Source organism: Perissodus microlepis, chromosome 4, assembly GCF_051167445.1.
Source record: "Perissodus microlepis isolate ML-2025 ecotype Zambia chromosome 4, ASM5116744v1, whole genome shotgun sequence".
Classification (NCBI taxonomy): Eukaryota; Metazoa; Chordata; class Actinopteri; order Cichliformes; family Cichlidae; genus Perissodus; species Perissodus microlepis.
The window spans coordinates 27,301,208-27,317,252 of NC_140464.1; the positions used below are offsets into that span (position 1 = coordinate 27,301,208).

The following is a 16,045-nucleotide window of genomic DNA, read 5'->3' on the forward strand; positions in this document are numbered from 1 at the left end:
TGATGGAAACGCTTTATTTCACCACGTAAGTGCGTTTCTCGCTATTACATGCATTTGAATGGAGTTCTCGCCCGACACAAAGTATAGGTTTTCATTTTGTGAATAACTTGAAAATCTTAGCTTAAACAGCTGCAAAACCGATTTCCCCAGCACGGAGATGCTGAATTCTATAAGGCAAAGCTATAAATTTGTGTGTCTGAGTCTTCTATCAAAAGTTACAGCTATTTATATGAAGTTGTACAAAAAGGCTTTATTTCGCTAAGACAGTGCGTTTCTGACTATTACATGCATTTGAAAGGAGTTCTCGCCAGAAAACAAAATATAGGTTTTCATCTTGTGAATAACTTGAAAATCTTAGCTTAAACAGCTGCAAAACCGATTTCCCCAGCACGGAGATGCTGAATTCTATAAGGCAAAGCCATATTTATGTGTTTCTGAGTCTTCTATCAAAAGTTACAGCTATTTATATGAAGTTGTACAAAAACGCTTTCTTTCGTCAAGACAGTGCGTTTCTCGCTATTACATGCATTTGAATGGGGAACTCGCCCGAAACAAAGTATAGGTTTTGATTATGTGAATAACTTGAAAATATTAGCTCAAACAGCTGCAAAAGCTGTTTGCCCAGCACGGGGATATTAAATTCTATAAGATAAAGCCAGAAATATGTGTGTCTGAGCCTTCTATCAAAAGTTACAGCTATTTATATGAAATTATACAAAAACGCTTTCTTTCGTCAAGACAGTGCGTTTCTCGCTATTACATGCATTTGAATGGAGTTCTCGCCAGAAAACAAAGTATAGGTTTTCATTTTGTGAATAACTTGAAAATCTTAGCTCAAACAGCTGCAAAACCTATTTCCCCAGCACGGAGATGCTGAATTCTATAAGGCAAAATTGTAAATACGTATATCTGAGTCTTCTATCAAAAGTTATAGCTATGTTTATGAAGTTGTACAAAAACGCTTTATTTCGCTAAGACAGTGCGTTTCTCGCTATTACATGCATTTGAATGGAGTTCTCGCCAGAAAACAAAGTATAGGTTTTCATCTTGGGAATAACTTGAAAATCTTAGCTCAAACAGCTGCAAAACCTATTTCCCCAGCACGGAGATGCTGAATTCTATAAGGCAAAGCTATAAATTTGTGTGTCTGAGTCTTCTATCAAAAGTTACAGCTATCTCCATTAAGTTGATGGAAAAACGCTTTATTTCACCACGTTAGTGCGTTTCTCGCTTTTTCATGCATTTGAATGGAGTTCTCGCCAGAAAACAAAGTATAGGTTTTCATCTTGGGAATAACTTGAAAATCTTAGCTCAAACAGCTGCAAAACCTATTTCCCCAGCACGGAGATGCTGAATTCTATAAGGCAAAGCTATAAATTTGTGTGTCTGAGTCTTCTATCAAAAGTTACAGCTATCTCCATTAAGTTGATGGAAAAACGCTTTATTTCACCACGTTAGTGCGTTTCTCGCTTTTTCATGCATTTGAATGGAGTTCTCGCCCGACACAAAGTATAGGTTTTCATTTTGTGAATAACTTGAAAATCTTAGCTCAAACAGCTGCAAAACCTATTTCCCCAGCACGGAGATGCTGAATTCTATAAGGCTCAGCTGTAAATACGTATATCTGAGTCTTCTATCAAAAGTTATAGCTATGTTTATGAAGTTGTACAAAAACGCTTTATTTCGCTAAGACAGTGCGTTTCTCGCTATTTCATGCATTTGAATGGAGTTCTCGCCCGACAAAAAGTATAGGTTTTCATTTTGTGAATAACTTGAAAATCTTATCTCAAACAGCTGCAAAACCTATTTCCCCAGCACGGAGATGCTGAATTCTATAAGACTCAGCTGTAAATACGTATATCTGAGTCTTCTATCAAAAGTTATAGCTAAGTTTATGAAGTTGTACAAAAACGCTTTATTTCGCTAAGACAGTGCGTTTCTCGCTATTTCATGCATTTGAATGGAGTTCTCGCCCAAAACAAAGTAACTTGAAAATCTTAGCTCAAACAGCTGCAAAACCTATTTCCTCAGCACGGAGATGCTGAATTCTATAAGGCAAAGCTGTAAATACGTATATCTGAGTCTTCTATCAAAAGTCACAGCTATCTCCATAAAGTTGATGGAAAAACGCTTTATTTCACCACGTTAGTGCGTTTCTCGCTGTTTCATGCATTTGAAAGGAGTTCTCGCCCGACACAAAGTATAGGTTTTCATTTTGTGAATAACTACAAAATCTTAGCTCAAACAGCTGCAAAACCTATTTCCCCAGCACGGAGATGCTGAATTCTATAAGGCAAAGCTATAAATTTGTGTGTCTGAGTCTTCTATCAAAAGTTATAGCTATGTTTATGAAGTTGTACAAAAACGCTTTATTTCGCTAAGACAGTGCGTTTCTCGCTATTACATGCATTTGAATGGAGTTCTCGCCCGACACAAAGTATAGGTTTTCATTTTGTGAATAACTTGAAAATCTTAGCTCAAACAGCTGCAAAACCTATTTCCCCAGCACGGAGATGCGGAATTCTATAAGGCAAAGCCATATTTATGTGTGTCTGAGCCTTCTAACAAAAGTTACATGTAACTTCATGAAGTTGTACAAAAACGCTTTATTTCGCTAAGACAGTGCGTTTCTCACTATTTCCTGCATTTGAATGGAGTTCTCGCCCGACACAAAGTATAGGTTTTCATTTTGTGAATAACTTGAAAATCTTAGATCAAACAGCTGCAAAACCTATTTCCCCAGCACGGAGATGCTGAATTCTATAAGGCCAAGCCATATTTATGTGTGTCTGAGTCTTCTATCAAAAGTTATAGCTATCTCCATGAAGTTGATGGAAAAACGCTTTATTTCACCACGTTAGTGCGTTTCTCGCTATTACATGCATTTGAATGGAGTTCTCGCCCGACACAAAGTATAGGTTTTCATTTTGTGAATAACTTGAAAATCTTAGCTCAAACAGCTGCAAAACCCATTTCCCCAGCACGGAGATGCTGAATTCTATAAGGCAAATCTATAAATTTGTGTGTCTGAGTCTTCTATCAAAAGTTATAGCTATCTCCATGAAGTTGATGGAAAAACGCTTTATTTCACCACGTTAGTGCGTTTCTCGCTATTACATGCATTTGAATGGAGTTCTCGCCCGACAAAAAGTATAGGTTTTCATTTTGTGAATAACTTGAAAATCTTAGCTCAAACAGCTGCAAAACCTATTTCCCCAGCACGGAGATGCTGAATTCTATAAGGCAAATCTATAAATTTGTGTGTCTGAGTCTTCTATCAAAAGTTATAGCTATGTTTATGAAGTTGTACAAAAACGCTTTATTTCGCTAAGACAGTGCGTTTCTCGCTATTTCATGCATTTGAATGGAGTTCTCGCCCGACACAAAGTATAGGTTTTCATTTTGTGAATAACTTGAAAATCTTAGCTCAAACAGCTGCAAAACCTATTTCCTCAGCACGGAGATGCTGAATTCTATAAGGCAAAGCTGTAAATACGTATATCTGAGTCTTCTATCAAAAGTTACAGCTATCTCCATGAAGTTGATGGAAAAACGCTTTATTTCACCACGTTAGTGCGTTTCTCGCTATTACATGCATTTGAATGGAGTTCTCGCCCGACACAAAGTATAGGTTTTCATTTTGTGAATAACTTGAAAATCTTAGCTCAAACAGCTGCAAAACCTATTTCCCCAGCACAGAGATGCTGAATTCTATAAGGCCAAGCCATATTTATGTGTGTCTGAGTCTTCTATCAAAAGTTATAGCTATCTCCATGAAGTTGATGGAAAAACGCTTTATTTCACCACGTTAGTGCGTTTCTCGCTATTACATGCATTTGAATGGAGTTCTCGCCCGACACAAAGTATAGGTTTTCATTTTGTGAATAACTTGAAAATCTTAGCTCAAACAGCTGCAAAACCCATTTCCCCAGCACGGAGATGCTGAATTCTATAAGGCAAATCTATAAATTTGTGTGTCTGAGTCTTCTATCAAAAGTTATAGCTATCTCCATGAAGTTGATGGAAAAACGCTTTATTTCACCACGTTAGTGCGTTTCTCGCTATTACATGCATTTGAATGGAGTTCTCGCCCGACAAAAAGTATAGGTTTTCATTTTGTGAATAACTTGAAAATCTTAGCTCAAACAGCTGCAAAACCTATTTCCCCAGCACGGAGATGCTGAATTCTATAAGGCAAATCTATAAATTTGTGTGTCTGAGTCTTCTATCAAAAGTTATAGCTATGTTTATGAAGTTGTACAAAAACGCTTTATTTCGCTAAGACAGTGCGTTTCTCGCTATTTCATGCATTTGAATGGAGTTCTCGCCCGACACAAAGTATAGGTTTTCATTTTGTGAATAACTTGAAAATCTTAGCTCAAACAGCTGCAAAACCTATTTCCTCAGCACGGAGATGCTGAATTCTATAAGGCAAAGCTGTAAATACGTATATCTGAGTCTTCTATCAAAAGTTACAGCTATCTCCATGAAGTTGATGGAAAAACGCTTTATTTCACCACGTTAGTGCGTTTCTCGCTATTACATGCATTTGAATGGAGTTCTCGCCCGACACAAAGTATAGGTTTTCATTTTGTGAATAACTTGAAAATCTTAGCTCAAACAGCTGCAAAACCTATTTCCCCAGCACGGAGATGCTGAATTCTATAAGGCAAAGCTATAAATTTGTGTGTCTGAGTCTTCTATCAAAAGTTACAGCTATTTATATGAAGTTGTAAAAAAAGGCTTTCTTTCGTCAAGACAGTGCGTTTCTTATGGTTACATGCATTTGAATGGAGTTGTCGCCCGACACAAAGTATAGGTTTTCATTTTGTGAATAACTTGAAAATCTTAGCTCAAACAGCTGCAAAACCTATTTCCCCAGCACGGAGATGCTGAATTCTATAAGGCAAAGCCATATTTATGTGTGTCTGAGTCTTCTATCAAAAGTTATAGCTATGTTTATGAAGTTGTACAAAAACGCTTTATTTCTCTAAGACAGTGCGTTTCTCGCTATTACATGCATTTGAATGGAGTTCTCGCCCGACACAAAGTATAGGTTTTCATTTTGTGAATAACTTGAAAATCTTAGCTCAAAGAGCTGCAAAACCTATTTCCCCAGCACGGAGAAGCTGAATTCTATAAGGCAAAGATATAAATTTGTGTGTCTGAGTTTTCTTTTAAAAGTTACAGCTAACTCCATGAAGTTGATGGAAAAACGCTTTATTTCGCTAAGACAGTGCGTTTCTCGCTATTTCCTGCATATGAATGGAGTTCTCGCCCGACACAAAGTATAGTGTTTCATTTTGTGAATAACTTGAAAATCTTAAGCTCAAACAGCTGCAAAACCTATTTCCCCAGCACGGAGATGCTGAATTCTATAAGGCCAAGCCGTATTTATGTGTGTCTGAGCCTTCTAACAAAAGTTACATGTAACTTCATGAAGTTGTACAAAAACGCTTTATTTCGCTAAGACATTTCGTTTCTCGCTATTACATGCATTTGAATGGAGTTCTCGCCCAAAACAAAGTAACTTGAAAATCTTAGATCAAACAGCTGCAAAGCCTATTTCCTCAACACGGAGATGCTGAATTCTATAAGGCAAAGCTGTAAATACGTATATCTGAGTCTTCTATCAAAAGTTACAGCTATTTATATGAAGTTGTAAAAAAACGCTTTATTTCGCTAAGACAGTGCGTTTCTCGCTATTACATGCATTTGAATGGAGTTCTCGCCCGACACAAAGTATAGGTTTTCATTTTGTGAATAACTTGAAAATCTTAGCTCAAACAGCTGCAAAACCTATTTCCCCAGCACGGAGATGCTGAATTCTATAAGGCAAAGCTATAAATTTGTGTGTCTGAGTCTTCTATCAAAAGTTACAGCTATTTATATGAAGTTGTAAAATAAGGCTTTCTTTCGTCAAGACAGTGCGTTTCTTATGGTTACATGCATTTGAATGGAGTTCTCGCCCGACACAAAGTATAGGTTTTCATTTTGTGAATAACTTGAAAATCTTAGCTCAAACAGCTGCAAAACCTATTTCCCCAGCACGGAGATGCTGAATTCTATAAGGCAAAGCCATATTTATGTGTGTCTGAGTCTTCTATCAAAAGTTATAGCTATGTTTATGAAGTTGTACAAAAACGATTTATTTCGTCAACACAGTGCGTTTCTCGCTATTACATGCATTTGAATGGAGTTCTCGCCCAAAACAAAGTAACTTGAAAATCTTAGCTCAAACAGCTGCAAAGCCTATTTCCTCAACACGGAGATGCTGAATTCTATAAGGCAAAGCTGTAAATACGTATATCTGAGTCTTCTATCAAAAGTTACAGCTATCTCCATGAAGTTGATGGAAACGCTTTATTTCACCACGTAAGTGCGTTTCTCGCTATTACATGCATTTGAATGGAGTTCTCGCCCGACACAAAGTATAGGTTTTCATTTTGTGAATAACTTGAAAATCTTAGCTTAAACAGCTGCAAAACCGATTTCCCCAGCACGGAGATGCTGAATTCTATAAGGCAAAGCTATAAATTTGTGTGTCTGAGTCTTCTATCAAAAGTTACAGCTATTTATATGAAGTTGTACAAAAAGGCTTTATTTCGCTAAGACAGTGCGTTTCTGACTATTACATGCATTTGAAAGGAGTTCTCGCCAGAAAACAAAATATAGGTTTTCATCTTGTGAATAACTTGAAAATCTTAGCTTAAACAGCTGCAAAACCGATTTCCCCAGCACGGAGATGCTGAATTCTATAAGGCAAAGCCATATTTATGTGTTTCTGAGTCTTCTATCAAAAGTTACAGCTATTTATATGAAGTTGTACAAAAACGCTTTCTTTCGTCAAGACAGTGCGTTTCTCGCTATTTCATGCATTTGAATGGGGAACTCGCCCGAAACAAAGTATAGGTTTTGATTATGTGAATAACTTGAAAATATTAGCTCAAACAGCTGCAAAAGCTGTTTGCCCAGCACGGGGATATTAAATTCTATAAGATAAAGCCAGAAATATGTGTGTCTGAGCCTTCTATCAAAAGTTACAGCTATTTATATGAAATTATACAAAAACGCTTTCTTTCGTCAAGACAGTGCGTTTCTCGCTATTACATGCATTTGAATGGAGTTCTCGCCCAAAACAAAGTAACTTGAAAATCTTAGCTCAAACAGCTGCAAAGCCTATTTCCTCAACACGGAGATGCTGAATTCTATAAGGCAAAGCTGTAAATACGTATATCTGAGTCTTCTATCAAAAGTTACAGCTATCTCCATGAAGTTGATGGAAACGCTTTATTTCACCACGTAAGTGCGTTTCTCGCTATTACATGCATTTGAATGGAGTTCTCGCCCGACACAAAGTATAGGTTTTCATTTTGTGAATAACTTGAAAATCTTAGCTTAAACAGCTGCAAAACCGATTTCCCCAGCACGGAGATGCTGAATTCTATAAGGCAAAGCTATAAATTTGTGTGTCTGAGTCTTCTATCAAAAGTTACAGCTATTTATATGAAGTTGTACAAAAAGGCTTTATTTCGCTAAGACAGTGCGTTTCTGACTATTACATGCATTTGAAAGGAGTTCTCGCCAGAAAACAAAATATAGGTTTTCATCTTGTGAATAACTTGAAAATCTTAGCTTAAACAGCTGCAAAACCGATTTCCCCAGCACGGAGATGCTAAATTCTATAAGGCAAAGCCATATTTATGTGTTTCTGAGTCTTCTATCAAAAGTTACAGCTATTTATATGAAGTTGTACAAAAACGCTTTCTTTCGTCAAGACAGTGCGTTTCTCGCTATTACATGCATTTGAATGGGGAACTCGCCCGAAACAAAGTATAGGTTTTGATTATGTGAATAACTTGAAAATATTAGCTCAAACAGCTGCAAAAGCTGTTTGCCCAGCACGGGGATATTAAATTCTATAAGATAAAGCCAGAAATATGTGTGTCTGAGCCTTCTATCAAAAGTTACAGCTATTTATATGAAATTATACAAAAACGCTTTCTTTCGTCAAGACAGTGCGTTTCTCGCTATTACATGCATTTGAATGGAGTTCTCGCCAGAAAACAAAATATAGGTTTTCATCTTGTGAATAACTTGAAAATCTTAGCTCAAACAGCTGCAAAACCTGTTTCCCCAGCACGGAGATGTAGAATTCTAAAAGATAAAAACATAAATATGTGTGTCTGAGCCTTCTATCAAAAGTTACATTTAACTTCATGAAGTTGTACAAAAACGCTTTATTTCGCTAAGACAGTGCGTTTCTCACTGAGACATGCATTTGAATGGAGTTCTCGCCCAAAACAAAGTATAGGTTTTCATCTTGTGAATAACTTGAAAATCTTAGCTCAAACAGCTTTAAAACCTGTTTGCTCAACACGGGGATATAGAATTGTATAAGATAAAGCCATTAATACGTATATCTGAGCCTTCTATCAAAAGTTACATGTAACTTCATGAAGTTGTACAAAAAGGCTTTATTTCGTCAAGACAGTGCGTTTCTGACAATTACATGCATTTGAATGGAGTTCTCGCCCGACACAAAGTATAGGTATTCATTATGTGAATAACTTGAAAATCTTAGATCAAACAGCTGCAAAACCTGTTTGCTCAACACGGGGATATCGAATTTTATAAGATAAAGCCATAAATATGTGTATGTGCGTCTTCTATCAAAAGTTACAGCTGTCTTGAATGAAAGCATTATAGCAGCTTACCTCGATCATGTGGTAGAACAGACACATGGGCCACCTACGTGTCCTCCTACGGCAGGAGTAGTTGCCACAAACCTGCAAAACAAAAAGAAATGATCAGGTGACATGAATAGATTTATACAGCTATAAGCAAGAGATTCTTCCTGCCTGTGGGCGTCAAACTATACCCCCCCCCCCCCCTCCTTACTGTAACTATCAAAACTATCATAGTCTAAAACTATCATCTCATATCAAAACTATCATAATCACATTATCTGACTTTATCAGTTATAACAATGAGAAACGATAAACAATTTGGCAAATAAATGACTTATAATTGTGCTTACCTGGTCCAGATGATCCACAGCCCCTTTGCATTTGTTATAATCCAGGATGATGTGGGGCTTTCTCTTCCCAGAGTCCTGGACTTGTAGCTCACGGTGCCTGGTGCTCAATAAGACAACATTTTTTCTTTACTTGGGGATGTAGGAAACCACAGCCTTGTCCCCCCTGTAGCGACCTGGACGGGAGAGACGATCATCGAATCTTACTGCCCGATTAATTTGCTCAAATCTTTTTTTTTGACATGGTAGCAGGAAACAGAAGAGCCCTGTCTCCCCATCCCACAGGCTTGTTGTCGTTTCAAGTTGAGACCTGTACAGGCCAGCCAGCATCACAAGCCCCATGTAAGCCTGCAACTCCTCCTCATCTATGTCCTTCCAGTCTTTTACTGACCTGTTGCCCTGCAGGTTGGTGAAATGCAGGATTAGCTGCATAATGTCCTCTGCAAAAAAAAAGATGGAAAGTGCTCACAGGGCTGCTGATCCTACGAATTGCATAATGGGTTGGTCCTGGGGTTAAAATGGGAGGAGGAAAAAATGGCAGGACCTCTTCATGTGTGGGTTGCCACATGATTTCTCCATTTTTAGATCTCCACTGGCCATCCTCCAGTCTTGTCTCTTCCTCCTGCTCTTCTTCCTCCTTCTCCTCCTCCTCCTCCTCCTCACACGAGCTGCAAAGCTCCTCGGTGCCTGGCAAAAATTCTTCTTCGCTGTCAGAAGTATCTCCACTGCTTGTGGTATCGTTTTCACTTTCTGAAGAGTGCAAAACTGCAGCAACAGCCTCCTCTAAACTGAGTGCACGCTTCATTGTGTCTGTGCAGAAATGACCACTCAGACCAGGCTGCAAAGTATTCTCATAGACTTCAAAGGTGCACCTGAATAAACATGCTATACCATACAGCCAATAAGAGAGAGGAGGCTCACTCTTGATCAAGAAAAAACATAAACGCACGCCTTTGATCTCTCTCCCTCTCTCTCTCTCTCTCACACACACACACACACACACACACACATGCACATACATACACACACAATACCATTTTATGGTGGTTAGCTATTTTATTGTCATGCATTTTACAAGGTAAGATAACCATGTCCTGCATTCAAAACCACTGAAAATGTCTATGGTGGTGCTGTGCCTAATATTGTGCTGGTGTATGCTGGGTAATGGCACAGCTAGCGACTGGGTGACTTTATTCACCCGCTTCGGCTGTTATCAGTCCATACAATGGGCGTTATTAGCACAAATCAGTCCCATAGATATGGACCATCTCCTGCTAGATTGTTCAGAAGGTTGTTATCATCCATCCAGATGGAGGATCACTAACAGGAGCGTGGGAAGACTCCAGAATCCACTCTGGCTGGAATCCGGTGGATACAGCAGTGTGTACAGGTAAGACCATTTAAACGGGCAGCATTTATAGAATGACTATTAAAAGTCAGCGAGTGTCAATAATGTTAATGTGGTTATGTTAGTAATACACCGAGTGCTAATATAACAGCTTTAAGATGCATTTGTAGATATTATTACGTGTTTTACCGTCTTTATGGTGCTAGCTTAAAGTTACGGTGTAAACGTTAGCTTATATTGTAGTAAAGCTGTTACTGTTTAAACGATGTTAGCGCAGAAATATTAGCTTCTGTCATGACTGATGAAGTTACTAGTCAATAAAGTTTCCAGTAAAGTGTTTAATCGCAGCCACAGATTGACAGCAAATATCTCGATTAGCTTCAGTGCATCTGTAATAAATATGTGCAAGTTTCAGTGCTTTGTTTAAACTGTATGATACTTATACTGACCCAGGGTCAGTGTAAAATACAATCCTAGCTGTGTGAACAAAGCCTGGCTCCTTTAATCCTGCATGAAAAACCTCAGGATGCAGGTTATTATTACTCTTTCCTGCTGGCACACCTGTCACACCTGAGAGTCAGCTAGAAACGTACAGTGACGTGGACATCATGCAAAGACTGCCAGACTCTGTAATACTGCAAATGATCAGTGACTCAAGTTAACACTAAACTTTAAACGGTACCTCTGTGTCTCTGTGTGCTGAACATTTAGGATTGAGTCAGGCTGCATCTGTGTTAGTCCTCTGACAGACTGGTGACCTGTCCAGGTGTGCTCTACCTATGACTACTGGGACAGGCTCTAGCTCCTGTAATAGAAATTTTCTGTTATTCTCATTTAAAGTATTTAAATGCTTATGCATATGCTTAGTTGTGACACTGTTATAGACTGTTCAGTGAAAGTTTCTAAAACTAGATGAACTTACTTCAGCAGTTTGAGAAAACAACTCCCTTTACAGGTGCTGATAACGCCAAGGGCACAAAACAGCATAACCATTGATCCGTTAGGTTTCATAGCGAGACACGTGAAGTGGCAGCGCTGACATGACTGAACTGTGATGTTTGATGTGTGTTTTCTCTCCTGTGCGCAGTAATAAATAGCTTGATCAAAATTCTTTCTGTGTTGCAGACTTTATTTAAAAAATTCCACGACACCCTCCACCCTCCCACTGTGAACATAAATTGAATATTCAGATGACATTTGTTTAAATAGTTCTAGAAATCTGAGCTGTTGGTGTGTCCTTGGATTGTGTGGTAATAATATTAGAGCTGGCAATCTTTCTTACTGAATCTCTACTATGAGTCATGTTACCTGAGATTAATTCTATGTTTACCTGTCAGCCTGGACGAATGTGCTGTGTGAAGGAAATTAAATTAAATCAGATCTGAACTGCGTGCATTTAAGGAACCTGTTCATATTTAATTGAAATATGAACCAGTGATTTTTTGATTGCTGATTCCAAGAGAGTCTTTGTGGAAATCCTCTTTGGCTTTTTGTTATTTTAATTCTCTTTTCTGTTTTCCAGAACAGTTCTCCACAGTCACTGTCCATATGGGTCAGTGGGACCAAGAAGCACTCTGCTAATGTGTGGACTCTGACCAGCAACATCCAGCAAGACCCAGACAGCGTTTTCTATCTCCCAGCTGGAGTTTTTTGTTTGTCTGTGACTGGAGAGTCAGATTTTTGTTGAGCTTCACACTTGCAGAGGTAAGTCAGTTTGCAGAGATCCCTCCCACCCTGGCTTTTATGTGCTAGATTTCTTATCTGAAACAGTAATATTTCAGTGACTGCTGCTTATACCACAGGTTAATACACTCTACTGATCCCTGATAGGAGAATCATCAATTTTGCCAACAAAGAAGCCTGGTGGATGTTTGTTTACAGTCTGATGATGGGACATCATGCTCTGCATCTTAAAAGTTTGCCTCCTCATTATTATTCATACCCAGTAATGTGAAGTATGCTTATATCTACTATAACTGAACCAACCTGGTGCTCTTCATTGAGTCTGAATGTTGGATGTTGTGTATCTCGTGTTCTCTGGGCTTTGTTGTCCTCAGTCTTTTTACAGGATCAGAAAACAAAACCAGGAGGCGCGTAAATGTTTCTTCTCCATGATGTTTCTTCAAATGTTTCTTCTGGATGATGATAAGACTGTGAAACGGGATGCCACCTTTGGTCTTGTGATGAAGCAAAGCTCAGGAAGAAGTGTGATTAAATGGTACCCACGTGTGTGCTGCTGAGAAGGATGTACAGGGGCACCTGCAGCCAAATCCAAGCCTCAGGTTAGTTGTAGTTGCAGAACGCTATAGACTGAGACATCTAAGGCATCAAATGTTTGATTAAACGGATGAAAAAGAGAAGTTTCTTCCCTATAATTATCACTTCTTAAAATCTGTAGCAACTTTAAGTCTGTCAGCATGCTGAGCATGCTCAGAATGTGACAATATATTTTTGTTCAATATTTAATTTCTGTCAGTTGCAATTGTTAAATGAAAAAAAAATAAAAATATATTCTTATAATTTAGCAAACTAATTTATCAAAAAAATATATACATATATCTGTATTAGTTTTAATAAATTAATTTGACACCTGTATTGAAAATACCATATTGTATTCATACAGAATCAGTATGGTATCATTGTTTGTCTGTTCACTGATTGTTGAAGCTAAGAGCTAGTTTGATCTGTTTAGATCTAAAGTATCCAAAGTTGAGCTCTAATGTTTCTTCACCCCTTTGTGTGTGATATGTGATTTCCTACATGCTGGCAGAGCGGCAGTTTGTGCTCACAGATGGTGTCGGTGTGGAAAGACGGTGGTGTTTCCTCAAAAGAGAGTCACAAAGGGCACCAGTCCATCTCACCACCTTGACTTGCTGACTGATGCTTGTCTGCACTGCACAGAGGAAATCAACAGACCGAGGTTTGTCCAGTGACGTGTTATGAAATGTATATTTGTTTTATGCTTACAGATATGTTTTTCTTGACAGAGGCTCTGCAGAGGTTTGACAAAGCAGAGAAAACATGTGCTTTACATTTTACTGTGATTTATTGAGATATTTGTTGCCTGATGTTCAGCAGGAATGGAGAAATAGAATCAAAGGAAGATGTTTTTCCTGTTTTTGTAATGATGTAAGTAAATCTTCAATATTATTTATTTTCTTGGTTATATTAGGAGTGTTTCTGAGTGAGGGAGAGAGGAGTCATCATCCAGGTAAAGTGACGTGGATCAGTGGATACACTTGTCTCCCCTTTAAAGGAGATGATCCAAGTCATTCTTAAATGTTAGTACTTTCAAATACACAAACATTTTAAAGGACAGAAATGAACATCCAACTTTGACTGTAATACAAAATAAATCTTTGCATGTGTGTTTTCAAACTCTCAGATGGGCAGGATATCAGTCTTGGACTGTCTAACCTGCCGGAGCAGCACTGAATGACCACCACACATGAGCATGTTCCTGCAACATTCAGCATCTGATCCTTCATCTGTGTGCTGCTGCTTTTGGTAAGTACAGTTATCCAACTACAGTACCTCTAAACACATGCCATCCATTTCTTTTCTTTTTTTTTCTTTTTTTTGCCTGTCCCGTTTGGTTCTTTTGCCATCAGAATTATTGTCTAAAGGCGAAGAAAGATGCCCAACGGATTTACTTTACCAAATTGACCATCCCAGCCTTGCCGTAATGGTCTATTTGATATACCTTTTATTGTTTATTTTATTTATTTTTTATTTTCACTTGCTAGATACGGGACAGACTTGAATGAGGAAAAGAAAAGGGAGAAAGGAAGAGGGAGAAAGGAAGAGGGGGAAAACCAGCGGAGAAGAGGGACGGGGATAAAGAGCAAACAAACAAAACCCAACTAAATAAGCAGACAAAAAAAAAATACATGTATCAATCACCTGGATCACCTGTTGAGAAAGAAAAAAGAAAACAAGCAGAAGAAAACGAGAGCAATACAATAAACAACATCACGATGATATATGGGACTATAACAGTAAATAATAAATATTAAACATTATTGTGCAGCACATAATATCGACAGCGCACAGTGTGCTTTGAGGTAGGAGCCAAAAAGGGTGTAGTTTGTGTGTGTGAGCACCCGTGTGTACACCTGTGAGCATGGATGTGCTTGTTTTTAAAAGGTTCCTTCATGTAATGATCTGCTAGAGCAGGGGTGTCAAACTCAAATACACAGTGGGCCAAAATTCAAAACTGGAACAAAGTCGCGGGCTAACATTAATATAAAAAAAAAAAAATCTTCCTCCAGATAAGAGAATGAATCTTTTCTTATAGACTCAAACAAGTTTTGCTGAAAAACTGAATATGGAACAAGCAAAGCTTAATACTAAACTATATATATTAGCTGTATAATACCAGTAGGTCAGCTCTAATAGTAATTTGGTATGGCTTCGCGGGCCAAATGTAATTAGGCTGCGGGCCAGATTTTGACACCTATGTGCTAGAGGGTGTGGGGAGCCACAGCCCCGTCCACCAGGGCATGAAGCAGGTATGGAGGAGATCAAAACTCCAGACATCCAGAGGCCCTCAGAACACAAGAGACCAAGGAAGACCAACAGAGGGGCAGCTGCGCCACTTCTGCCATCCATTTCTAATGGCCTGGTTACTTCCTGTCAGTTACTTTAGAAACCATATGGTCACCTGACCTAACACTGTTTCTTCTTCTTCCCCTTAATGTTGAAGTGTCAAATGTCAAACAGCTGGAGAGGAAACTACACCAGTGTACTGGGATGTTTCAGCAACACGTGCCAGATGCTGTTCCTTCATGGTGACAGCACCAGAGACAGCCCCGCCTACCTCAGGACCTCGCCATTGATCATGATGATTATAATGATGACAGCGAGCGGAACTAAGACTGTAAAAATCCATGACCAGAATGTTTAGATGCTTTCTAATGTAATGCAATGTAATGAATACTGAGTTTTTGTCTCTCTTTTTTTTTCTCATTTGTTACTAACAAAGTTCACCAAACTCACACAGTTTACATTCTGTATGTTTCCATTAAGGTTTATTTTCGTAGAAATCATTGTTTTTCTCCTTTTCTCTTTTTCTCTTTTGTAATTGATGATAATTCAGTCAATATACTGCGCTGCTGCCTTTTATTGCGTCTCACATTGCTTTAAGTTTTTCAGTGTCCAGTTATGTTTTTTACTGCTGTTTGAATTCTCTGTATGTTTGATCCTGTAGACTGTTTGATGGACTGCTTGTCTTCCTGTTTGTAACCGCCGCCTGTTTTTGACTAAAGATTTGGATTTCTGACTTTAACACAGCCTCTGCGTGTCCTCCCTTTGTGTCCTCTTCCTCTGTGAATGTGTTGCATGTGTCACAGATTCATTTTATTAACAGTTTTCCCACAGTGACTTGCATCAGCATTCATTCACAGCACATTTGAGAATCATTCAGATTAATACGGTGATCTTATAGTCAGAATTATCCTGACAGACTGCCACTGTAAATTATCTTTCATCAGGTAAATTTTAAAGTTCAGTATTTCAAAGCAGGAGTTATGAAGAATCATATTGGAATTAGGACTGTAACAATATGTACTTACAAAGTCAAAGTTTTTTAATTGATCAACATTAGTTGATCTTTTTTTCAATATTCCTTCTCTTTTACAACATAAACTGTGATCAAAGCT

General features: G+C 38.3%; 2 long non-coding RNA genes across 5 annotated transcripts in view; one reads left to right on the forward strand and one right to left on the reverse strand.

Moving 5' to 3' along the window:
• Positions 1 to 9,328, reverse strand: part of LOC146389146 (uncharacterized) — a 262,021-nt gene extending 252,693 nt beyond the window's left edge. The window contains exons 1-2 of the long non-coding RNA XR_014800125.1: positions 9,041 to 9,328; positions 8,718 to 8,789 (exon numbers count right to left, since the gene is read on the reverse strand). This is a non-coding gene — a long non-coding RNA (uncharacterized LOC146389146). The remainder of the gene's footprint in view (positions 1 to 8,717; positions 8,790 to 9,040) is intronic.
• Positions 9,329 to 9,351: 23 nt separating this feature from the next.
• LOC146389147 (uncharacterized) lies at positions 9,352 to 15,514 on the forward strand. 4 transcript variants are annotated; one of them, XR_014800122.1, is made up of 7 exons: positions 9,352 to 9,882; positions 10,347 to 10,427; positions 11,908 to 12,667; positions 13,156 to 13,305; positions 13,558 to 13,666; positions 13,771 to 13,892; positions 15,091 to 15,514. It is a non-coding gene; the product is annotated as an uncharacterized LOC146389147 (long non-coding RNA). The 4 variants fall into 4 exon arrangements; XR_014800124.1 differs by lacking the exon at positions 9,352 to 9,882 and having other exon boundaries at positions 10,106 to 10,427; positions 11,908 to 12,089; positions 12,188 to 12,667; XR_014800121.1 differs by lacking the exon at positions 9,352 to 9,882 and having other exon boundaries at positions 10,106 to 10,427.
• Positions 15,515 to 16,045: the final 531 nt, after the last annotated feature.